General features: G+C 38.8%; 1 protein-coding gene across 1 annotated transcript in view; it reads left to right on the top strand.

The window, feature by feature from the left end:
- The first annotated feature begins 3,340 nt into the window (after nt 1-3,340).
- Nucleotides 3,341-24,420, top strand: part of LOC113905622 (interferon-induced very large GTPase 1-like) — a 42,155-nt gene continuing 21,075 nt past the window's right edge. The window contains exons 1-2 of the mRNA XM_027563159.1: nt 3,341-3,473; nt 13,362-13,431. The gene's annotated coding sequence lies outside the window, so the exon portion shown is untranslated. The remainder of the gene's footprint in view (nt 3,474-13,361; nt 13,432-24,420) is intronic.

The following is a 24,420-nucleotide window of genomic DNA, read 5'->3' as shown; positions in this document are numbered from 1 at the left end:
CACCAGCTAGTGCTGCAGAATTGCTTGTTGTGGGGAAAGCCCCACACACATGTGGTGTTGAAACAAAGGAAAACTGTTGTTGTTTTTTTTCTAAAACACCTAGGTTGTCTGCTTTTTATCCTCCTCTTCTTCCTCTCTTTTGATGGGATACAGTGTAGGTGACCCAACATGTGCCACTTGGGTGTGTAGATTATTTCAACCTGAAGGTAAGGAAGTTCCAAAAGACTCAGAAAGAAACTTTGAACTTCTACCTAACTGCCTAAGAGAACAGAATATAGAGCCTGTTCCAGGAGGGAGATACCACTAAAGATAACTATGCAACACTATACATAACTATAGTATACTATGAACTAGGTGTGCTAAACACGGAGGAACTTAGCAAGGCCAGTTTGATCAAAGTCCTCTCTGTGTCCTATTCTCTCTAGATTGACCAGTGAACATTTGTTTAACAAACATTAAATCTCTATGTTTTCCTGTGAATTACTTTACTTCCCTTTGAAGTCCCAGACTCCTACCTCTTTCTCCTTAGTCCAATATGATTTATAAATGTACCTCACCTTGCCTTACTATCTTTCAAATTTCTCATGCCTATGTTAATTCTCCAAACATATGTATTAAATTTAGTTTTGTACTGTGAATGTCTTATGTCATTTTAATTATCTGACTAGCCAAAAGAAATAAAAGGGGAAAAAGAAAAATACCACCACCCCTTTTTTTGTTGTCAAGTATCACCCACCTGATTTCAGAAGAGGCCAACAGAGTCCCTTAACAGACATATTCTCTTAGTCAAAGAGCCAGTTAGAAGGAAAGAATCAGGGGGAAATGTCAGACAAGAGAGACCCAGTGATCTCAGCTGCCCTTTTCTCTGTAATCAAGGGGTTAGACATGGATTGGTTCATGCCAGGATTTTTAGTTGAAGCTAAAAGAAGGCTGAAATTAGGGTGAAGCAAGTGAGGCACCCAGACTACAAAATTTACAAAAATTTCCCTTACACCCTAAACTCTTCTCTTGCCTCACCCTAGTTCCAGCCCTGGGTGCTCGGCTCTCTCTAGTATCACTGTGGAGGACTGGGTGATTTCCTTTTTCCTCAGTTTATTCAAAATAAGGCTATAATTTTTCAAAGAGAACTTAAGTTAAAATCTGGCAATAAAAAAAGAAACAAAAAAGCCCAGAGAAAACATCTTTCAAAAAACACTCACTAGTCATTGAACCAAAGTTCATGTTAAAAACAAACATTTCCTGGAATTGAGAGAAAAGTGAAAAAGAAAGCGAAAGTCTGTTTCCTGTATTGGGCGTTGACATGGAGTAATGGGAGGTAAATGTGTGGTGAAATAAACTTGGTTTCAAATCCGATTTTATTCTAAGGGATTGCTTTTAGTCCACTAATTTATACATTTACTGAAATCTTACCATGTACAGAAAGTTTACTCACTCTGTGAGAGAATCTGAGGTGCATCAGACTCTATGATCTCTAGACCAAAGCATAGCAATAGAGAAGACACCGGCACTGACACAAAGCCCAGCACAAGGACGCAAGGACACGCACGTGCACAGAAACACTCAGAGGTGCAGATTGAGCAGTGGAGGGAACCCCGCCGCTAAACACACGTCCCTTGATAGTTCTTGTTCTGACAGATTTGATCATCAACAAATTGTGTGCTGGGGAAAAGAATTCATACGTGAACGTCTACTTCAGGCCAAGCACTGGGTGAGATTAACCTACCTCATTTTATCCTCATTAATATTCTGCGAGTGGATGGTATTACTGAAACAAATTCATTCCACTCCTCAACTGCTCCTCATTACTTAGGTCACCCTCTCCACACACATAAGCAAATATAGCTAGGAACTGCTGGATCCTGGACTCAAACTAATGCCTGACATTTAAACTCTGGCCTACTAGAAAACACTTCCATTCCCATTCTAAAAGCAGGAAAAGGGAAGTCTTATTGGAAGGGTACCATTCAAGCCCTTCTTATAACTTCCTCATGTCTCACGTCACTCACTGAAATAGCTGTTAATATTCTCACATAAAACTGAAGAAACAGGCTCAGACAGACCAATCATTTTCTTATTCAATCATGACATTCTGCTCATCTCTATGGTTCATGCACTATGCATGGGATACAAAGCTGAATAAGACAAATCCCCCACAACTGGGAGGAACAAAGGGAGGTGGGATGTTTGAGGTCTGGGGATGGGAGAAATGAGGGAGACAAGCAGCAGTTACAGAGCAGCACACTGTGACGGGAGCATCGCAGGTGGAGTCAGTGCTCTGAGAGCAGCACAGACAGCTCAGTACAGGCCCGTGTAGGGGGGACGGGCAGGTGCACTGGGAGTGGAAAGGGGAAATATGAGATGACGTGGGTAGCATTTCTAGAGGTCCTGGGAAAACTGAGCATGAGGTTCTCCTCCAAGAAGACATGTGCAGACATACACAGCTTGAAACAGAGGAACAACAGAGCAGGCAGTACTGTTTACAAGCAAAATTATAATGAATTAAATCATGGGGTAAGATAATAATTAATGAAACAAAATGCTTTACATGAGATGTGTAAGGGAAAACAGATTTTTAACATTACTCAAAAGCTCTGCTTCCCTTGTAGCTCAGTCAAAGAATCCATCTGCAATGCAGGAGACCTGGGTTCAGTTCCTTGGTTGGGAAGATGCCCTGGAGAAGGAAATGGCAACCCACTCCAGTATTCTGTCCTAGAGAATCCCATGGACAGAGGAGACTGGCAGGCTACAGTCCATGGGGTTGCAAAAGTCGGACACGACTTAGCAACTAAACTACTACAAAAGCTCTAATACAAAATTAGAGAACAGTAAAATTCTCTTTCTCACTATAAAAACACAGTATGCTTTTAAGAATTTAGCTCATGTTAGTGTTGAATCATCCACATCAGCTAATACACTTTTGAAACTTTGTTAATTTTCGAATCAATCACACAGCGAGAACAGTAAAGCAGTTAAAGCAAGTTCCCTGAGGAAGACATTCTAACGTGCCCTTGTCTCTTTTCTGCAATTCTTTCCCTATCCTGCTTCTCCCATGTTCTTTATCTGGTGCTCACCCCAGGCCACCATAAAGAAACATGCACACACACATTACTCTTCCATTTGCAATAACGTTAACACCCAGGAATCACAGTGTAAACACAATTACAAATCACAATTATCTAATCACAATTATATAAATAAATATAAATCACAATTATAAACAAATGAATGAAAGAATAAATAAATAAATGAGTAGGATTCCTTAAAATCAGCTGATCTTTTAAAAGATGGGGAAAAAACACAAAAGTGAAACCAGTTTTTCACTTCCTGCTTGCCCTTTTACCACAGAAGGAGCTGAGGTCTAGGCTGGAGATTTCAATAAGCAAACTGCCAGACTCAGGAAAGGAACCTGCTCTGCTTTCTCACTCATCTCTCTGGAGCAAACTGAAGACAGGAGCTTGGCCTCCAGGAGACAGGTAAGTGAAGGAAAAGGAGAGTAATGGGTAGACAGAGAGATACAACAACATACTCAGAGACTAAAATAAAAACAGAAATTGATGGAAACGGGAATAGGGGCAGTCAGAGATCAAGGCAGATTAAGGCATGATGAGAACACAAATATGAATCTAACATTCTCATTGTTCCAATAAACAGCTCCAAATCTGAGGGAAAGGGAGTACATTATCAAAAGAGACAAAGAATTTGGTGACTTCTATCGTCAAATAAAAATAAATCTACACTGACATAAAAAGAGACTTCATTTGAAAGGATTATTGAAATAAAGGGAAAGAGACTATTGTAATAGAGAAAACAATTCAAACAGAACTGCAAGCATCTCAAAGGACAGGCAGAAAGGAATTTTCTTTTGTAGGGAAGGGTCAACAGGCTAGAAAGAACACAGAGTAGAGGGTGTGTATAAAAGGAAATATTTTTATTCTTAGGAGGGATCATTAAGGAGGGTTTGTAGGCTGGATCAGAAAGAGGATGGGTCAACATGAAGGGGGCTAAAAAGAAGAGAAGTTTAATTAATGTTTAGTTTCAAACACTCCAACTGATCAAGGGGACAAACAGCTCAGTGAAAGCTTCATGAGGCAAAGAATGGAATTTAAAGGGTCTTTGTCTGATGGTATATTTAAAATAAGTACCAAGAAAGATCTACTGTATAGCAATAAAGAAAGAGAGAGAGAAAAGCAGTTTATTTTTAAAAAGGGGGTCTGTGTCTGGCCTCCTTATAAGTAATAGGGGAACACACCAACGAGTCTTACCTAAGTCATATGCAAAAAGGTGGCTCTTTGCAGTAATTTAATTCTCAGAGCACAAAAGGTTGCATGGAGTTCTTTTAACCATCACTGCTTTCCAAGAGCAAAGGACTCATGAAAAGTTTATTATGACTCATGTAAGTAAGAGGTGCTATGGTAAATACAGAGAAGAGGGGAACTAACTGGACCTGGAAGAATAAAGGAAGGCTTCACAAATAAGGAGAATTGGGTTAGGAGTATAGTGTCCTGGGAAATGCTCATCTAATATAATATTTTGCTGATCTAATATTTGAATTGATATCAAACAGATTAACAGGACAAAGTTAAGTTTAATTACATACTTACAGAATCCCCACCAAGACTCAAAGATGGTCTGGCAACTGAGGCATATATACCATCTCAAGCTAAGGAGAAGGCAGTAGGGATCGGGGCTTCAAAGAGGAGGGAGACAATTAAGAAGATGGGAAGAGCAAATGATTGGTAAGCAAATGTTTGTGATGCCATGGAGATATGTCTTTCTGATAAAAAAGCTGTGTCTGGTAATAGCTCTTTCTGGTACAGTGTTAGTCACTCAGTCACTCCAACTCTTTGCTACCCCACAGACTGTAGCCCACCAGGCTCCTCTGTCCATGGAGTTCTCCAGGCAAGAATACTGAAATGGGTTGCCATTTCCTTCTCCAAGACTTTCTGATACAGGCCCTCTATATAATTCTTTTAGGCAGTTCAAGGAGAGGTAAAAAAGCTTTTCCTGAGTCTCCTGGGTCTTAATTGCCTTCTGCTCAGAACAATCCACATGTCAAAGTGGCAGATTTGGAGATGGCATATTCTGCTCCACCTCAACATACAGGGTTAAAAAAACTATGAGATTGAGGAAAGATGACAGAGTACAGCTTTTAAGGGAAGAAACTGAACTAGAAGTTCAGAAAAGGAAAGAGAGTGGTTGTAAAAAGAATTGGGTTGGGACTTCCCTGGCAGTCCAGTGGTTAAGACTTTGCTTTTTGAGGTTTGATCCCCAGTGGGGGAGCTAAGATGCCACCTGCCTTGCCACCAGGAAACCAAACCATAAGAGAGAAGTAATATCATAACAGAAGGCTCAGATGGTAAAGTGTCTGCCTACAATGCTGGAGCCTGTTTTCAGTCCCTGGGTCGGGAAGATCTGGAGAAGGAAATGGCAACCCACTCCAGTACTCTTGCCTGGATAATCCCATGGACAGAGGAGCCTGGTAGGCTACAGTCCATGGGGTCACAAAGAGTCAGACACAACTGAGCGACTTCACTTTACTTCACTTCAAAGAAAAAAAGGGGGGACTGGGTTGATTGTTGCCAGATTATGAGGGGGATTGAATGCTAGGGCCAAGTATCATAAACCAATAAGGATTTTTAGAGTTTTGTAAACAAGTTAATGACTTACCTATGAGTTTTAGGATGCACTGTGAAAGGTGGGCCATACAAGGACAGAGATACAGATTCGAGAGCTTATTATACAGAGCAGTCAAATAGCGCAAACTAATGCCCAGCACTTAGTAGGTTACTAAGAGGGACATAGTTTAGGTGAAAAAATAGGAAAAAATGGCTTCCAAGAAATAAAAGGTGCCCACATCACCATTTGCCCATCAAAATGGAATAATACCCGCAAAAGGCCAGAGTTAGGAATTCAAAATAAGTTTTTAACTGGATAAGCCATCCAACACCATAAATCCAAGTCCAAAGAGGACCTACAGAAATAGTAAAATCTACAGTAGGAGGTAGAGTTTAAGAGGCAAGCTAACATTTTGTTACTTTTTTCTTTTTTATTGAATATAATTCACATATAATATTAGTTAAACTGTGTGACATGATTCCATATGTGTATATATTGCCAAATGATAACCCACAGCAAGCCTAGTAAACAACCATCACCACACAGTTATACTTTATTTTCCTTATGATGAAAAATGCTAAGGTCTTCTTAGCAACTTTCAAATCACAATTGTGTATTATCAACTATAGTCATCATGCTGCACATAACATTCCCAGGACACATTCCTTTTGTAACTGGAAATTTCAGCCTTTGTACCTCCTTCACCCATTTTCCGTCCTTCTCCCCCACCCTCTGGCAACCACCCATCTGTTCTCTGTATCATTTAGCTCGTTTTTGGTTATGTTATGTTTTGTTTTAGATTCCATATGTAAGTGAGATCATATGGTATTTATCTTTATCTGACATTTTACTTAACATAATGCCCTCAAGGTCAAACCTTGTTGTCACAAATGGCAGGATTTCTTCTTCTTCTTTTTTTTTTTTCTTTTTTTTGCTGAATAATATTCCATTAGAAATGTACCACACTTTCTTTATCCATCCATCCATCAATGGACATTTATGTTGCTTTCAACTTTGGTTATTATAAATAATGCTGGAATGAACATGGTCAGGGAAGGGGAGGATCTTTTCAAATTAGTATTTTCTTTTCCTTTAGATAAATACCCAGTGGTGTCACTGGTGGATCATGATATTTGATAGAAACTGGAAAAGGCTAGGCACTGCATAAAGAGCCTAAAGCAGCTCACGATTAGCAGCAGAGTCCTTGAACACATATTCTCTAACTACATGATCAAAAGCAGTCTCAGGTTACTCTCCATCCAATCGTCTGATTGCTTCTTTGCTAACACTTAACCTGAAATTATTTTCCTTCAAATATTTTGAAGCTTATGGTCTGCCTCCCTCAGTAGAGGTAAACACTAGAGGCGGGGAGCTAACCTGCTTTATTCATTGGTCAACACACAGTACCTAAAGCATTTCCCAGCATGCTGCAAGCCCTCAATAAATATGTGTGAAGTAAATGCTGATGTTTAAAAAATCTTTACCAAACTTCCAATCAGCAGTACTTGTATGATCTCATTCACTCAAAGGCACAGTATCATGATGGGTACAAGGGAGGAGAGCTGGTCAAGAAAGAGAAGCTCCCAGATTTAACAGGACAGAAAGCTGGAAAGCCTCCCTGGACTGGATAATTAGAATGTGAATATCAGGCTTCTAGAGAACTTTTTCTAGAAAAAGGTGAGGGCAGAAGTGAAACTAAATAATAATAAGTGGATAGGATGCATTCAGCAATTTATTTCATCAACAAACATTTACTGAGCCAGAAGTGCTAAATTTGAAATTCCTTTTTGAGAAATCTGGCAATAAAAGAAATATAAAGAAAAGCTTACGGAGGAGGCAAGATCCACTCTATATAAAATGGGAAGATGTGTGTTTTCTTATCCAAAGTGAAGCAACCACAAAGTAAAATACTCAAGATATTTTAGACCCAAGATAAAGATAAAAAAAAAAAAAAAAAAAAGCCCAACGGGAGGTGAGTAGCAGCAGGATTTAGAGAACAGAGTTAGTATTGCAAAGAGGTTGCTGCTGCTGCTGCTAAGTCACTTCAGTCGTGTCCGACTCTGTGCCACCCCATGGACTGCAGCCTACCAGGCTTCTCCATCCATGGGATTCTCCTGGCAAGAACACTGGAGTGGGTTGCCATTTCCTTCTCCAATGCATGAAAGTGGAAAGTGAAAGTGAAGTCACTCAGTCGTGTCCAACTCTTAGCGACCCCATGGACTGCAGCCTACTAGGCTCCTCCATCCATGGGATTTTCCAGGCAACAGTACTGGAGTGGGGTGCCATTGCCTTCTCCCTGGAAAGAGGTTAGGGATGCCTCTTCCTTAGGGACCAGAGGGAAGAACACAAGAATGGATAAAAGACTCTTAATTTGAAGGTGACAATCTTTAAAGATGAGGAAGGTCTGACCACATAGCTTTTACACTCTGTAGAAATGGAAAGAGACGTCACCAAATGTGAGAGAGATGTAATCTTTCCTGCATTCATAGACCCCTCTCAATGCTTCTGGACTATCGGTTCAAAGGACCTACTCAGCCTTTTTCGAATTTATTTCTCTAGCCCCAAAGTGACTGGCACTTAGGACTAGACCAGTAAGTGTAAATTATATGTAAAATTATGAAGATGAGTCGTTTGATTGTAGGAAGTGAAGAGAATGAAGAAGAATCAAACTAGACTTTTTGGGGCCCTGAGACACTGGGAAGATAGCAATAGAATGGATGCATTGAGAAAACAAAAGGCAGAGAGAGGTTTAAACAAGTTACTGGGTGCAAGCTGGGATGCACTTATATTCCACCTCAAGGGTCTCACCTGCTGGTAAGAAGTACAACTCTGTCCTAAGCTGTTCCCATGCTGGTTTCACATTCCCTTGGGCCCCCAGGGATTCAACTTTTTTTCTTCAGTCTCCTCAGTTATCCAAAAACATCCTCTAAACATTTGGCTGCTCCTGGTTCAGGTCCAAGTTCAGTTTCTTTCTGTCCTCAAGACAATGCCTCATGTTTCAACTGTACCTAAGGTATTTGCTACTAATCACTAGGTACATGAAGACAAAAATGCAAAAACTAAGGAAAGGGAAAAGATCTTCTCTTGCTATGTGGTTTTAGAATGCTTCCAGAAGCCTCACTAGGCTAAAAGCAAATTAGAATATGGGAATAAAATGGTCTCAAGGAAGTCATGTCTAAGTGTAAGCATACACTCTTGCATAAATGGGCCCTATGTTTTTGCATTTGAAAGGTCCCACAGAAGATGGAATCATGTGACTTACTCTATCCTAGTTTAAAATTATTTTCTTATTTTTATGTCAATTTTATTGAGAAATAACCTATGCACAAAAAAATGCATCCATTTAAGGTACACATATTGATGAATTTTGACAAGCTGAAACCACTAAACCCTTGAAACCATTCCCATGATCAAGACATAAAATATTTTCATGATCCCCAAAAATTTACAGTGCCCCTCTGCAGTCTATTCCTCTCTCTGCTCCAGTCCCAGGCAACCAGATGTGCTTTGGGTTACTATAAATTAGTTTGAATTTTATATAAATGGAATAATATAATAAGTATTCCTTCATTAATGCCTTCTTTCACACAGCATAATAAATTTTAAATTCAACCATGTTGTTGCTTGTATGAGTAGTTATCCATTTCTATTATTAAGCAGTATTTCATTGTATAGCATATTTTGTTTAACTATTGGATTGGCCAGAAATTTCATTCAGGGGATGTTACACAAAAACCCAAAAGAACGTTTTGGCCAACCCAGTATCTATATATTTATGGATATTTTTAGTATTTCCAGTCTTTAGCTATTATGCAAAAATCTACTATGAACATCTATACATGAATCATTGTGTGGACAAAAATTTTTAATTCTCTTGGATAGATATCTAGAAGTGAAATGTCTGTGTCATATGGTGTGTGCATGTTTCACAAATGCCTAACAAGTTTCTGAAATGGTTACTACCAATAGTGAGCCATGGTCTAGGGGCTCTACATCCTCTCTGACACTTGATATTGTCAGTCTTCTTAATTTTAGTCTTTCTAATGAGTTTGTTCTGTTTTCTCATTGCAGTTTTAATTTGAATTTCCCTAATGACTAATGACGTTGACCATCTTTTCATGCACTTACTGACCACTCAATATCTTCTTTTATGAAATCAGCTATTCAAACACTTTGCCCTGTTCTTACTACATTCTCTTACATATTATTGAACTGTAAGAGTCTTTATATAATTTGGATATCAGTTTTTGGTCAGATATATTCATTGAAAATATTTTCTTCCATTCTTTAGTTCGAACTTTAATTGTCCTAATGTAATTTTCAGAGAGGCAAATTTTTCATTTTGATTGTCTAATTGATCAGTTTTTTTATGGCTCATGATAGCATATTGAAAAGCAGAGACATTACTTTGCCAACAAAGGTCCGTCTAGTCAAGGCTATGGTTTTTCCTGTGGTCATGAATGGATATGAGAGTTGGACTGTGAAGAAAGCTGAGCACCGAAGAATTGATGCTTTTGAACTGTGGTGTTGGAGAAGACTCTTGAGAGTCCCTTGGACTGCAAGGAGATCCAACCAGTCCATTCTGAAGGAGATCAACCCTGGGTGTTCTTTGGAAGGAATGGTGCTAAAGCTGAAACTCCAATACTTTAGCCACCTCATGCAAAGAGCTGACTCATTGGAAAAGACTCTGATGCTGGGAGGGGTTGGGGGCAGGAGGAAAAGGGGACGACAGAGGATGAGATGGCTGGATGGCATCACCAACTCGATGGACGTGAGTTTGAGTGAACTCTGGGAGTTGGTGATGAACAGGGAGGCCTGGCATGCTGCGATTCATTGGGTTGCAAAGAGTCAGACACAACTGAGTGACTGAACTGAACTGAAGAAAGATTTGCCCACTGCAAGGCCATGAATATTAATATTTTTCACTCTTCTTTCATCCAGAAGTTTAATAGGTTAATTTTTACATTTAAGTTTTGGTCTATTTTGAGTTATTTTGGGTGTGGTGTGATGAGGTATTTTGGGTGTGGTATAAAGCAGGGTCAATGATCAGCTTTTTTCCACATGGATATCCAATTGTCCCAGCACCACTTGTTGAATAGATTTTCCACTCCTCTTTGCACATCGGTGTAGCATATATGTATGAGTGTATTTCTAGATCCTCTGTACTCTTCCATTTCCATGGACTTATATCTGTCTTCATTAATACCATCTTGTTCTTGGTGGCTGTGTGTAAGTCTTAAATTGAGACAATGCAATGATCTCTTTCTTTTTTACATACATAACCAAACCACATATACATGTGCAATTTACTTAGGACAAAAGAGTCAAAAAGAAACATTGAGTTAGGGGATGTCAGAGAAGATCTCTGAATACAAGTTACCTGATGTTATTTTTCTGTCACATAGATGTCCACACAACTTTATCTGGGTTTTTCTTAGACAACAGGAAATTAAACAAAGATTAGGCTCTCCTTTTTTACAGGGGACAAGTCATTTAATAATAACCCTAAATTTACCTGATAGTCTCTGAAAATCACCATTTCCCATTGGCCTGACTTTTACCCTAAAGAACTATAAGTCTTTCTCTAGTTCTGTCCAACTGTACCCTCAAATCTGTCTCAGACGGACCATGTTCAGGCTTTTTAGCTCAGGAAATTAACAAACAGATTCTCAGGGGGTTTTCCATATAAGGTCTGAGATTATCAGCTTTCTTTTTATGTGACTATGAAAGATTTGAGCCCAATAACCATAAAACATGTGCCTGTGACTTTACCCTGATTAGGAACAACACAGACTAACTTTACAGTCCTCCTGGGATGGAACAAAGACTGCTTTGGTCTTTGCTCCTGGTCTCTTTGATCCTTCCTATACTGACCAATGACTTCTCAAACCATAGAGAAGATCATGCCATGAGATTAGAGTCTACCAGTATCTACAGTTTAATGAAGTATCACAAATTGACCACATAAGCATGCCCAGATGGAGTATTAGAACACTGCCCATATTCCAGAACAATCTCTCATACTCTTAGCTACTTATCATTAATCTCTCTACTTTGTAACACTTTGCACTAGTCAGTACTCAGACTTGTGATATTATAAATTCATTTTGGCAGGTATTTATCTTTCTGTATATGGAATCATATTATTTGTATGCTTTTGTATTTGGCTTGTTTCAAAATTTAAAATTGTGAGATTTTACCCATATTGTTGTGTTCACCATGATATTGTTTTTATTATTGTATGAATATGTCACCTTTTATTTACCATGTGACTGTGAAAGGACATCAGGATTCTTTCCAATTTTTTACTTTTATTAATAGTGGTGCTATGAACATTCTGGTGGATATGTCTTGATGTGTGTTTAAACAGAGTTCTACTGGCATATACATAAGGATGAAAAACTTGACTTATTCCTGTCACTTATTTGTATGTACCTGTAATTTCTTCCTTTGAATTTTTTTCTTGTCTACTTTTGTGATACCAATTGAGATTTCTTTATTTCATTTTATTATTTCATTAGTTAGGCTGATGGACAGAGAAGCCTGGGGGACTACATTCCATGTAGTCACAAATGTTGGACCTGACTGAGCATGCACACACAGAGAGAGAAAGGAATCACCCTTTTATGTCATTACTAACTTTCATTCTTATCTTCACATTCAAAAATAAATTTTTACCACCTTGGTATATTTTCACTCTCATTACCACCACACACACACACACACACACACACACACACACACACAGTATCCTCACCTATACCACCTTATCCTGTATTGAGCTAATTGGAATTTTTAAAGTTTTTATTGAAGTATAGTTGCTTCACAATATTGTATTAGTTGCTACTGTACAGGAAAGTGAGTCAGCTATACAAATACATATATCCTCTCTTCTTTGGATTTCCTTCCCATTTAGGTTACCACAGAGCACTGAGTACAGTTTCCTGAGCTATACAGTAGGCTCTCATTTGTTACCTATTTTATACATAGTATGTATATGCCAGTCCCAACTTCCCATTCATCCCATCCTCCTTTCCCCCTTGATACCTATCTATGTATTTGTTCTCTACATCTGTGTCACTATTTCTGCTTTATAAATAAGTCATCTATGGCAATTCTTTCAAATTCCACATATATACATTAATATATGATATTTGATTTTCTTTTTTTGACTTAATTCACTCTGTATAAAAGTCTCTAGGTCCATCCACATCTCTACAAATGACCCAATTTCATTCCTTTTTATGACTGAGCAATATTCCATTGTATATATGTACCACATCCTCTTTATCCATTGCTCTGTTGATGGACATTTAGGTTGTTTCCATATCCTGGTTACAAACTCCTGGAGTTAGTGATGGACAGGGAGGCCTGGTGTGCTGCAATTCATGGGGTCACAAAGAGTCAGACACAACTGAGTGACTGAACTGAACTGAACTGAACTGAATCTATATGGAGGTCAAAGATTTCAAATGCTGAAGAGGCCTTCTTCGGGTTACAATCTCCCACATCTCCTAAAGGAAAGCATCTCCCCATTTTGAGACAACAAGAAAATAAGAGAATTGCTAAAACATTAGCAGAAAAGACAAACAGCATCTCTATTAACTTTCAGTCTATACCAAAATGTTGAAAGTTATTTTCCACGTAGCAGCAATTTCCATATGGCTATTTCCTATTATCTCCTAATTGGAAATTGGAAATTTCCAAATTGCTATTTCCTAATATTTCCTATTATCTCATGGCAGAAGCTTCAGGAGATGGGAAGTCACTTCTGAAAGAAAACCTACAGGATCGGCATTCCTGACTGTAGTTATGGTATGTAGTTTCTAGTTAAAGTAAAACTCAAACAAAAAAACAAACAAACAAAAAACAAACCTTGGCCTTAATTTAGACCCTTCAGTCTTGATCTTTCCTTTCATTCTCCTATGTATGTAAGCTTCCCAATCTTTATTGGACTTGACATATTACCGTTAAATCCTATATTTATTCTCCCTGGAGTGGTGGGTCTGACATTCTACTTTCAGTTTTCATGGTCTCCTAGAAATTGGAACCTGCTTCTACCTTGGGGAGCTTCTCTTTTTCGTACATTTCAATTCTTGGTCCCATAAGATGCTCTAGTCCTTGGAATTTATTCATCCCATTCAAACAGCCTTTGTCTCTTTTCATGATGTTTTCCCTGTTACACTTGCCACTTTTCAGGTTACTTTAGTTCACAGGCCAATCTTAACTGAATACCATCTCTTAAAATTTGCATCTACCACCTGGAATAGGTATAGGCACCAAATGAATTCCATGTACAGAATAGCTCAGTTATAATCCTAAACCACCTAAACTCCAAGTCCCTTTGGTCAACTAAAAGGATATCTTGAAGGTTATATGTATCTCCATATAATAGCCATCTTACTTGTTTGGATGGCATACACTCCCTGGGCTATGCTTCTCTCTTAATTCCTTTCTATACTATACCCTGATACACTGAAAAATTCCCTGAAACCTAATCTGCATACGTATTCCTTCCAAGTTCTCTGGTTTAGGTCTTCAAGTCTCCACTAACAGTTCCTTTCTCCAGATTTTCCTAAACTGTGAAGCATGCACTTATAAGTAAGAGTATCTGATTCTCCTTTGGCTAGGTGGTGGCAAACTCCTTTAGATCCTCCACCCCTTCAGTGGAATTTACCTCATTGAGTCCCACATCCCTCTGGGCACTGAGACTGTGGTTCCATCAGAGACTTTAGAAAAATCTAAAGATAGGAGGTGTTACATTTATTGAGCTCTTAGTATACGTCAAATACTGGACTGAGGAATTTACAGACAAATGGATAGAGAAGCTGTGGTATATATGTACAACAGAATATTACTCAGCCATAAAAAAGAATGCATTTGAGTCAGTTCTAATGAGGTGGATGAACTTAGAGCCTATTATACAGAGTGAAGTAAGTCAGAAAGATAAAAACAAATATGGTATATTAACACATATATATATATGGAATCTAGAAAGATAGTATTGATGAACCTATTTACAGGGCAGCAATGGAAACAATCCTAAAAGATGATGCTGTGAAAGTGCTGCATTCAATAGGCCAGCAAATTTGGAAAACTCTGCAGTGGCCACAGGACTGGAAAAGGTCAGTTTTCATTCCAATCCCAAAGAAAGGTAGTGCCAAAGAATGCCCAAACTACCACACAATTGCACTCATCTCACATGCTACCAAAGTAATGCTCAAAATTCTCCAAGCTAGGCTTCAACAGTACATGAACTGTCAACTTCCAGATGTTCAAGCTGGTTTTAGAAAAGGCAGAGGGACCAGAGATCAAATTGCCAACATCCGTTGGATCATCAATAACAGCAAGAGAGTTCCAGAAAAACATCTACTTCTGCTTTATTGACTATGCCAAAGCGTTTGACTGTGTGGATGACAACAAACTGGAAAATTCTGAAAGAGATGGAAATACCAGACCACCTGATCTGCCTCCTGAGAAACCTGTATGCAGGTCAAGAAGCAACAGTTAGAACCGGACATTGACAATAAACTGGTTCAAAATCGGCAAAGGAATACATTAAGGCTGTATACTGTCACCCTGCTTATTTAACTTATATGCAGAGTACATCATGAAAAATGCCAGGCTGGATGAAGTACAAGCTGGAATCAAGACTGCTGGGAGAAATATCATAATCTCAGATATGCATATGACACCACCCTTATGGCAGAAAGTGAAGAAGAACTAAAGAGCATCTTGAGGAAAGTGAAAAAGTTGAGGAGAGTGAGAAAGTTGGTTTAAAACTCAACATTCAGAAAGCTAACATCTGGTCTTATCACTTCATAGAAAATATGAGGAAACAGTGACAGACTTTTATTTGGGGGGCTCCAAAATCACTGCAGATGGTGACTGCAGCCATGAAATAAAAAGACGCTTATTCCTTGGAAGAAAAGTCATGACCAACCTAGACAGCATATTAAAAAGCAGAGACATTACTTTGACAACAAAGGTCCATCTAGTCATAGCTATGGTTTTTCCAGTAGTCATGTATAGATGTGAGAGTTGGATTATCAAGAAAGCTGAGCACTGAAGACTTGATGTTTTGAGCTGTGGTGTTAGAGAAGACTCTTGAAAGTCCCTTGGACTGCAAGGAGATCCAGCCAGTCCATCCTAAAGGAAATCAGTCCTGAATATTCATTAGAAGGACTGATGCTGAAGCTGAAACTCCAATACTTTGGCCACCTGATGCGAAGAACTGATTCATTGGGAAAGACCTTGATGCTGGGAAAGATTGAAGGTGGAAGGAGAAGGGGACGACAGAGGATGAGATGGTTGGGTGGCATCACCAACTCAATTGACATGAGTTTGAGTAAGCTCCGGGAGTTGGTGATGGACAGGGAGGCCTGGCGTGTTGCAGTCCATGGGGTTGCAGAGTCGGACACATCTGAGCAACTGTACTGAACTGAATGGAAACACAGACACAGAGAACAGATCTGTGGACACAGTAGGGGAAGGAAAGGTTGAGATGCATTCAGAGAGTAACATGGAAACACACATTACCATATGTAAAATAGATAGCCAGTGGGAATTTGCTATATGATGCATGGAGCTCAACCCAGTGCTCTGTGACAACCTAGAAGGGTGGGATGGTAAGTTGGAGGGAGGTTCAAGAGGGAGGAGACATATGTATACTTGGCTGATTCATGTTCATGTATGGCAGAAACCAACACAATACTGTAAAGCAATTATCCTCCAATTAAAAATAATAATAAATAAAAATTATTTTAAACACACCCTCCCCAAAAAAGAGGATAAGGGTTTGCCTTACAGATATCAACCAAACTAGAAGTCCTCTAGGAAGCTTAAGGGTATTATTTCCTACTATTTCATCAGGAGGGCAAGGCTTAGAAGGGTTTGTCTGGAAAAGATCTATAAATGTGGTTTTTGCCTAGAGGAGTGAATCCCACTGACATTTACAGAAGATCCACAAAGCTCTTGAGAAAACCTGTTCAGCAGAAACACTACTAAGCTGATGTTGGAGAGAGTGTCTGTTTATGTCTGTCAGATATAGCTGGTTTAGAGTATTGTTCAACTCCTCTATTTGCTACTGATCTTCTAATTGTTTATCCATATGGAAAGTACAGCATTGAAATCTCCAACTATTATTTTAGAACTGTATATTTCTGCTTTCACTTCTCAATTTTTGCTTCCTATGTTTTAGAGTTCTGTTGTTAGGTTCCTAGGTTTATATCTTCCTCATAGGTTCACATTTTAATCAATATTTAGTGTTCCTCCTTGCCGCTTGTAACAATTTTCAGCTGAGTCTATTTTATCTGATCATAGCACTGATATCTCAGTTCTCTTTTAGTAACTATTTGCCTGGAATGTCCTTTTCCTTTCTTTTACTTTTGACCTATTCGTTTTGGATATAAAATGTGTCTTTTCTAGATAGCATGTATAGCATTTTGCTTTTTAATCTATTTTGAGAATATTTACCTTCTAATAGAAGAGTTTAATGCACTTATTACTGATAATGAAACATTTACTTCTGCAATTTTGCTTTGTCTTTCATATGTTTCATATCTTGTTTGTTCCTCAATGTCACCATTAACTGCCTTCTTTTGTGTTTGGCATTTTTGTAGTGTATGATTTTGATTCCTTTCTAATTTATTTTTCTGTATATTTAAAAGTTATTATATCATTGGTTGTGCTGGAGCTTACAATCAACCTCACAAACATGTAAATATCTATTTTGAAATATCATATTAACTTCCATAGGTATGTAAAAATTCTGATCATACATTTCTCCATCCCTCTCCCCTTTATGTTACTGTGTCACAAATTACATCTTTCTACTTTGTGTGCCCATTTAACATAGGCTTATCATTCCCATTTTATGATTTGTCTTTTTGATCAAACTGGGAAAGGAAAAGGAGTCACAAATGGAAAATACACTAATACTGGTTTATATATTCCTTTACCCGTGTTATTTCTTCCTGTGGCTTCAAGTTTACTGTCTAGTGTCCTTCCATTTCCACCTGAAGGTCTCTTTTTAGCATTTCCTATAGGACACATCTAGCATCACCAACTCAATGAACATGCATTTGAGCAAACTCCAGGAAATAGTGAAGGACACGGAAGCCTGACAGGCCACAGTCCACAGGGTCACAAAGACTGGGACACAATTCAGCGACTGAACAAATAGGACACATCTACTAGTGATGAATTCCCTCAGCACTTGTTAATCTGGGAATGTCTTACCGTCTCCTTTATTTTTGAATGATAGTTTTGCCAGGTATAGAGTTATGGGCTTTTTCTTTCTTTAGGTGCTTTAAATATGTCATCGCACTGCCTTCTGGCCTCCATGTTTTCTGCTAAGATGTCCAGTCTTTTTCTTAATGAGTCTCCCTTAAATAGGACATTCAGTTCTCTTCTGCTGCTTCAAGGTTCCTCCTTTGTCTCTGACTTTTAAAAGTTTTATTAGAACATGTCTCAGTGTGGATCTCTTGTGTTTTTCCTTCCTAAAGTTCATTGAGCTTCTTGAATGTGTAGATTCATGTATTTAATCAAAGTATGACTTGTTGGTCATAGTTTCTTCAAAATTCTTTTACATCCCTTTCTCTCTGTTCTCTCCTTATGAAACTTGCATTATTTGATGTTCTATTGTTGATGGTGTCTCACAGATCTCATAGGCTCTCTTCATTTTTGTTCATTCCCTTGTCTTTATGTTCCTCAGACTGGATAATTTTTAAATGACTTCTTTTCAAGTTCTCTGATTTTCAACTCTGACTGCTCAAATCTGATGTTGAAATTCTTAGTGAATTCATTTCCGGTATTGTAATTTTTAACCTAGAATTAGTTTGGTCCGTTTTTATAACCTGCATCTCTTTAGAGGTGTACACTCTTTCAGGAATATCATTCCCCTGGAGTTATACAATTTTTGTGCATGATTTCCTTTACTATTTTAAGCATATTTAAGCCACTTGAATTAAAGGCCTTGCTGAGTAACTTCTATGACTTGATTCCTCATAGTTTCTATTAATTTTTCTATGAATGGGTTATATTTTCTTCTTTGCAAGTTTTTTAAATTTTTTGTGGAAAGCTGAACATTTTGTATTTTATAATAAGATAACTCTTGAAATAATAAACTTTCTCGTGCTCAGGGCTTGTTTTGGTTGGTTCCTGTGGGTTTTGGTTATATGTCTAGCACTTTTCTACCTTTTTCTCTAAAAATATTAGTGGTATGTGCTCTTAGGAATGTGTCCTTTATCTTATGGTAAGTTTATGCATTGTTTTAAGTTTTTTTTCCCTGGAAAAAACAAAAACATACCCAAAGCAACAACAGCAAGAAAAAACATACCCAAAGCAACAACAGCAAGAAAAAAAAAAAACACCTCTTTGCATACTGGCTCAGTGTTTAGCATGCCTTGAATGCTTTGTTGTTCAGTCACTCAGTCATGTCCAACTCTTTGCGACCCCATGGACGGCAGGATGCCAGGCTTTCCTGTCCTTCACCATCTCCCAGAGCTTGCTCAAACTCATGTCCATTGAGTTGGTGATGCCATCCAACCATCTCATCCTCTGTTGTCCCCTTCTCCTTCTGCCTTCAATCCTTCCCAGAATCAGGGTTTTTCTAATGAGTCGGCTCTTCGCATCAGGTGGCCCAAGTGTTGGAGCTTCAGCTTCAGTATCAGTCCTTCTAATGAATGTTCAGGCCTGATTTCCTTTAGGATGGACTGGTTGGATCTCCTTACAGTCCAAGGCACTCTCAAGAGTCTTCTCCAACACCACAGTTCAAAAGCATCAATTCTTGGGAGTTCATCCTTCTTTATGGTCCAACTCTCACATCCATTCTTTTACATTACCTTTCTTTGGGATTGGAATGAAAACTGACCTTTTCCAGTCCTATGGCCACTGCTGACTTTTCCAAATTTGCTGGCATATTGAGTGCAGCACTTTCATAGCATCATCTTTTATGATTTCAAATAGCTCAACTGGAATTCCATCACCTCCACTTTGTTCATAGTGATGCTTCCTAAGGCCCACTTAACTTCGCATTCCAGGTTATCTGGCTCTAGGTAAGTGATCACACCATCGTTGATTATCTGGGCCGTGATGATCTTTTTTGCATAGTTCTTCTGTGTATTCTTGACACCTCTTCTTAATATCTTCTGCTTTTGTTAGGTCCATACCATTTATGTCCTTTATTGTGCCTATCTTGATTCCAACTTGTGCTTCATCCAGCCTGGCATGTGGCATGATGTACTCTGCATATACATTAAATAAGCAAGGTGACAATATACAGCCTTGACATACTCCTTTCCCAATCTGGAACCAGTCCATTGTCCCATGACCAGTTCTAACTGTTGCTTCTTGACTTGCATACAAGTTTCTCAGGAGACATGTAAGATGATCTGGTATTCCCCTCTCTTTAAGAGTTTTCCATAGTTTGTTGCAATTCACACAAAGGCTTTAGTGTAGTCAGTGAAGCAGAAGTGGCTATTTTTCTGGAATTCTCTTGCTTTTTCATGATCCAACAGATCTTGGCAATTTGATTTCTGCTTCTTCTGCCTTGTCTAAATCCTTCAAAAATTAACCAGGGCCTTTACAATTCTGCCTTAGCCTTTAGTTTCTGCTTCTCTTGAACCTAAAGATCATTAGAGGTATAAATCCTACACAGGGAACTTTTTACTGTTCCACTTCCCCACAAAATGTCTCTTCTCAGTCTTTCTTGCCAAGTTTTCAGCATGTCTATTGTTTATCTCAACCTTAACGTCTTCCCCCAGATAGGAGGGGTTGTCTATTTACCTTTCTTGTTTGCAAGGAATGCCCTCCACTTGGCTGCATTCTGATGGAGCTGTGTGCTGCCCAAAACAAAAACCAACTGCCTTCCTTCAGTCTTTCAGATAATCCCCAGAGGGCTCCAAGTAGACAAACACAATCTTTGAGATCAGGGTCTCCTCCTTTCCCTTTGAAAGCAGGGACAAAGGTCTCAGAATGGGAACGTGGCCTATAACTTCATGACTCTCTCAAGCAAGGGAGGAAGGTGGCCCAAAGGCAAGTAAAAATGCCACAACACTCCCCTCCCATTTTTTTAAATTTAAATTTATTTATTTTAATTGGAGGCTAATTACTTTACAATATTGTATTGGTTTTGCCATACATCATATGAATCCTCCACGGGTGTACACATGTTCCCCATCCTGATTCCCCCTCCCACCTCCCTCCCTGTACCATCCCTCTGGGTCATCCCAGTACACCAGCCCCAAGCTTCCTATATACTGCATCAAACCTGGACTGGCGATTCATTTCTTATATGATATTATACATGTTTCAATGTCATTCTCCCAACTCATCCCACCCTCTCCCTCTCCCACAGAGTCCAAAAGACTGTTTTATACTTCTGTGTCTCTTTTGCTGTCTCGCATACCGGGTTATCATTACCATCTTTCTAAATTCCATATATATGCGTTAGTATACTGTATTGGTGTTTTTCTTTCTGGCTTACTTCACTCTGTATAATAGGTTCCAGTTTCATCCACCTGATTACAGCTGATTCAAATGTATTCTTTTTAATGGCTGAGTAATACTCCATTGTGTATATGTACCACAGCTTTCTTATCCATTCATCTGCTGATGGACATCTAGGTTGCTTCCATGTCTTGGCTATTGTAAACAGTGCTGTGATGAACACTGAGGTACACGTGTCTCTTTCAATTCTGGTTTCCTCGGTGTGTATGCCCAGCAGTGGGATTTCTGGGTCATAAGGGAGTTCTATTTCTAGTTTTATAAGGAATCTCCACACTGTTCTCCATAGTGGCTGTACTAGTTTGCATTCCCACCAACAGTGGAAGAGGATTCCCTTTTCTCCACACCCTCTCCAGCATTTATTGCTTGTAGACCTTTTTCTTGATTAGCACACATAAACCTTTAATTGTTTTCCAGATTTTCAACAAAGTAGATTCTGATGTTTTTTCCTCATTTATTGTTTCAGTAGAAGGATGGACCCCTGGAGTTACTTATCCCTTCATATTTGCAGATGTGCTCCCATGTAATTTACTTTTCATAATGGTTGTGCTTAATAACTGTCTTACAAAATCCTGAACATTTAACAATTTTCTCATGAGACAGTATAGGCTGGTTCCAGGATACCATGAAATATGGTCACTGAAGGCATAACAGATGTTTACAGAGGTTTCTGAGAGGGCACTAAGAGGGAATCTATAAGAAAAGTTTCCCCAAATCAGTAAGAATTGAAGGCCTATTACTGAGATTTTATTCCTCCCTGAAAACACTCTTGTATGCTTTTCTAACCATTTTATCACTTATTCTTGTCCCCTACACATACCACACTTCTAATCTCAATGAGAATTTCTCACAACATAGACCCTTACCCGCTCTAGCTCTCAGTTATCAGAACTGCTGAAGATTTTAGGCTCCTTTCAGCATGCAAAGTAATAAAATATTGCAGTATCATAAGATAAGTGTCAGGTAATATTCTAAATCAAGCCTTTGTAGAGGAAAATGTATGAACCAAAATTTCATAGGCTGTGTTATTATTTTAAACATTATGGTTATAACTAGGGTCATAGGGTATAAAAACAGTACTGAAATGTTTATTTCTAAACTAAACTTCTGTTGCAAGAATGAAGTTGAGACAGAGTCTATAGTACATGACAATATTTCCTTATGTGGTAAAGTTTTCTATCCTTGCCAAGACATTGCTAAATTAAAAAAAAAGAAGAAAAACTATTGTTTCTGGAAAATGAGAGAAAGAGAAATAAAACTGAAAGCATTTCCACAGCAGTGGGTAGAAGCAAAGGAGGGGCTCACTTTGACAGCTGGGTGATGAATATGGCTTATATGTGTGATGTTCCACCCAGGGGCACTCACACACAGACACACACAAGATAATCCACTTTATAATCAGTAGTCCTCTTCTTATAATAATATTATATTTATTATAACATTATAATAATATTATAATATTATTATTTATTATATCAATTTATGTATGAATTATCTGTCTCCTCACCCTGGGTGAGCAAGGACGTCTCTGTCTTCTTCAGCGAGCAATCTATAGAACCTAGAACATTACTGGCAAATGACCAGTATTTGTAAACACTGAAATAAATGTAGGGCATCCTTGGTTTGGGCTTCCCTCGTGGTTCAGATGGTAAAGAATCTGCCTGCAATGTGGGAGACCTGGGTTCAATCCCTGGGTTGGGAAGATCCCCTGGAGGAGGGCATGGCAATCCACTCCAGTATTCTTTGCCTGGAGAATCCCCATGGACAGGAGTCTGACAGGCTACAGTCCACGGGGTCACAAAGAGTTGAACACGACTGAGTGACTAAGCACAGCACAGCACAACCTTGGTTTATTTTTGTATTAAACTAGCTTAGATAAACACAAGAAAGAAGAAAACAGTTTCATTGGTCTTAACAATCAGTAAGATGAAGACAGAGTACAAAAATATGTTATTTAACTTAGCAATCAGAGACTGAAGGACAGGATTGTGGTATTAAAAGTCATATGGCACAACCTAAACTTACGAAAAATAGTAAACAGAATGTTCATTAGCTTATTTAGCCATAATATATTCATATTTGAGGGCTTCCCTGGTGGCTCAGATGATAAAGAATCCACCTACAGTGTGGGAGACTTGGGTTCAATCCCTCGGTTGGGAAGATCCTCTGGAGGAGGGCAGGGCAACCCTCCTCCAGTATTCTTGCCTAGAGAATCCCCATGGACAAAGGAGCCTGGTGGGCTACAGTCCATGGGGTCACAAAGAGTCGGGAGCAACTAAGCACATTCATATTTGATGACTCAGAGAGTAAAGAATCCGCCTGCAGTGTAGGAAACCCAGATTTGACCCCTGGGTTGGGAAGATCCCCTGGAGAAGGAAATAATTACCTACTGTAGAACTGCCTAGAGAATTCCATGAACAGAGGACACTGGGGGACTATAGTCCATGGGGTTGTAAAGAGTCAGACACGACTGAGCAACTAAGCACAGCACAGCACATATAGTCATACTTACTACGATAATGTTTCAAGTTTTTGGAAATATTATAGTGAAAGGAATAAACAGGCTGAGAACTTAAAGAGGAGACAAACACCAACCTGTATTTATCTAGAATAGGAATGCCTGAGCATGTCTGGGGGCTAATATGAAACAATCAGGGGATAAGGACATGCAACGAATGAAATAAGGATAAATGAGAGAACAAAGCTCAAAGATGGTGGATAAACCTTATGCATTCTCTGGAGAAGGGAATGGCAAACCACTTCAGTATTCTTGCTTTGAGAACCCCATGAACAGTATGAAAAGGCAAAAGATATGACACTGAAAGATGAACTCCCCAGGTCGGTAGTTGCCCAATAGGCTACTGGAGAAGAATGAAAAAATAACTACAGAAAGAATGAAGAGACAGAGCCAAAGCAAAAACAAAGCCTAGTTGTGGATGTGACTGGTGACGGAAGTAAAGTCCGATGCTGTAAACAGCAATATTGCATAGGAACCTGGAATGTTAGGTCCATGAATCAAGGCAAAATGGAAGTGGTCAACCAGGAGATGGCAAGAGTGAACATCAACATTTTAGGAATCAGTGAACTAAAATGGACTGGAATGTGCATATTTAATTCAGATGACCATTGCATCTACTACTGTGGGCAAGATTCCCATAGAAGAAATGGAGTAGCCCTCATAGTCAACAAGACTCAAAAATGCAGTACTTAGGGGAAAAAAAAAACAGAATGATCTGTTTACTTCCAAGGCAAACCATTCGATATAACAGTAATCCAAGTCTATGCCCCCACCAGTAA

This window comes from Bos indicus x Bos taurus, chromosome 15 (assembly GCF_003369695.1).
Source record: "Bos indicus x Bos taurus breed Angus x Brahman F1 hybrid chromosome 15, Bos_hybrid_MaternalHap_v2.0, whole genome shotgun sequence".
Taxonomy (NCBI): Eukaryota; Metazoa; Chordata; class Mammalia; order Artiodactyla; family Bovidae; genus Bos; species Bos indicus x Bos taurus.
This window is presented reverse-complemented; position numbering and strand designations above follow the sequence as displayed.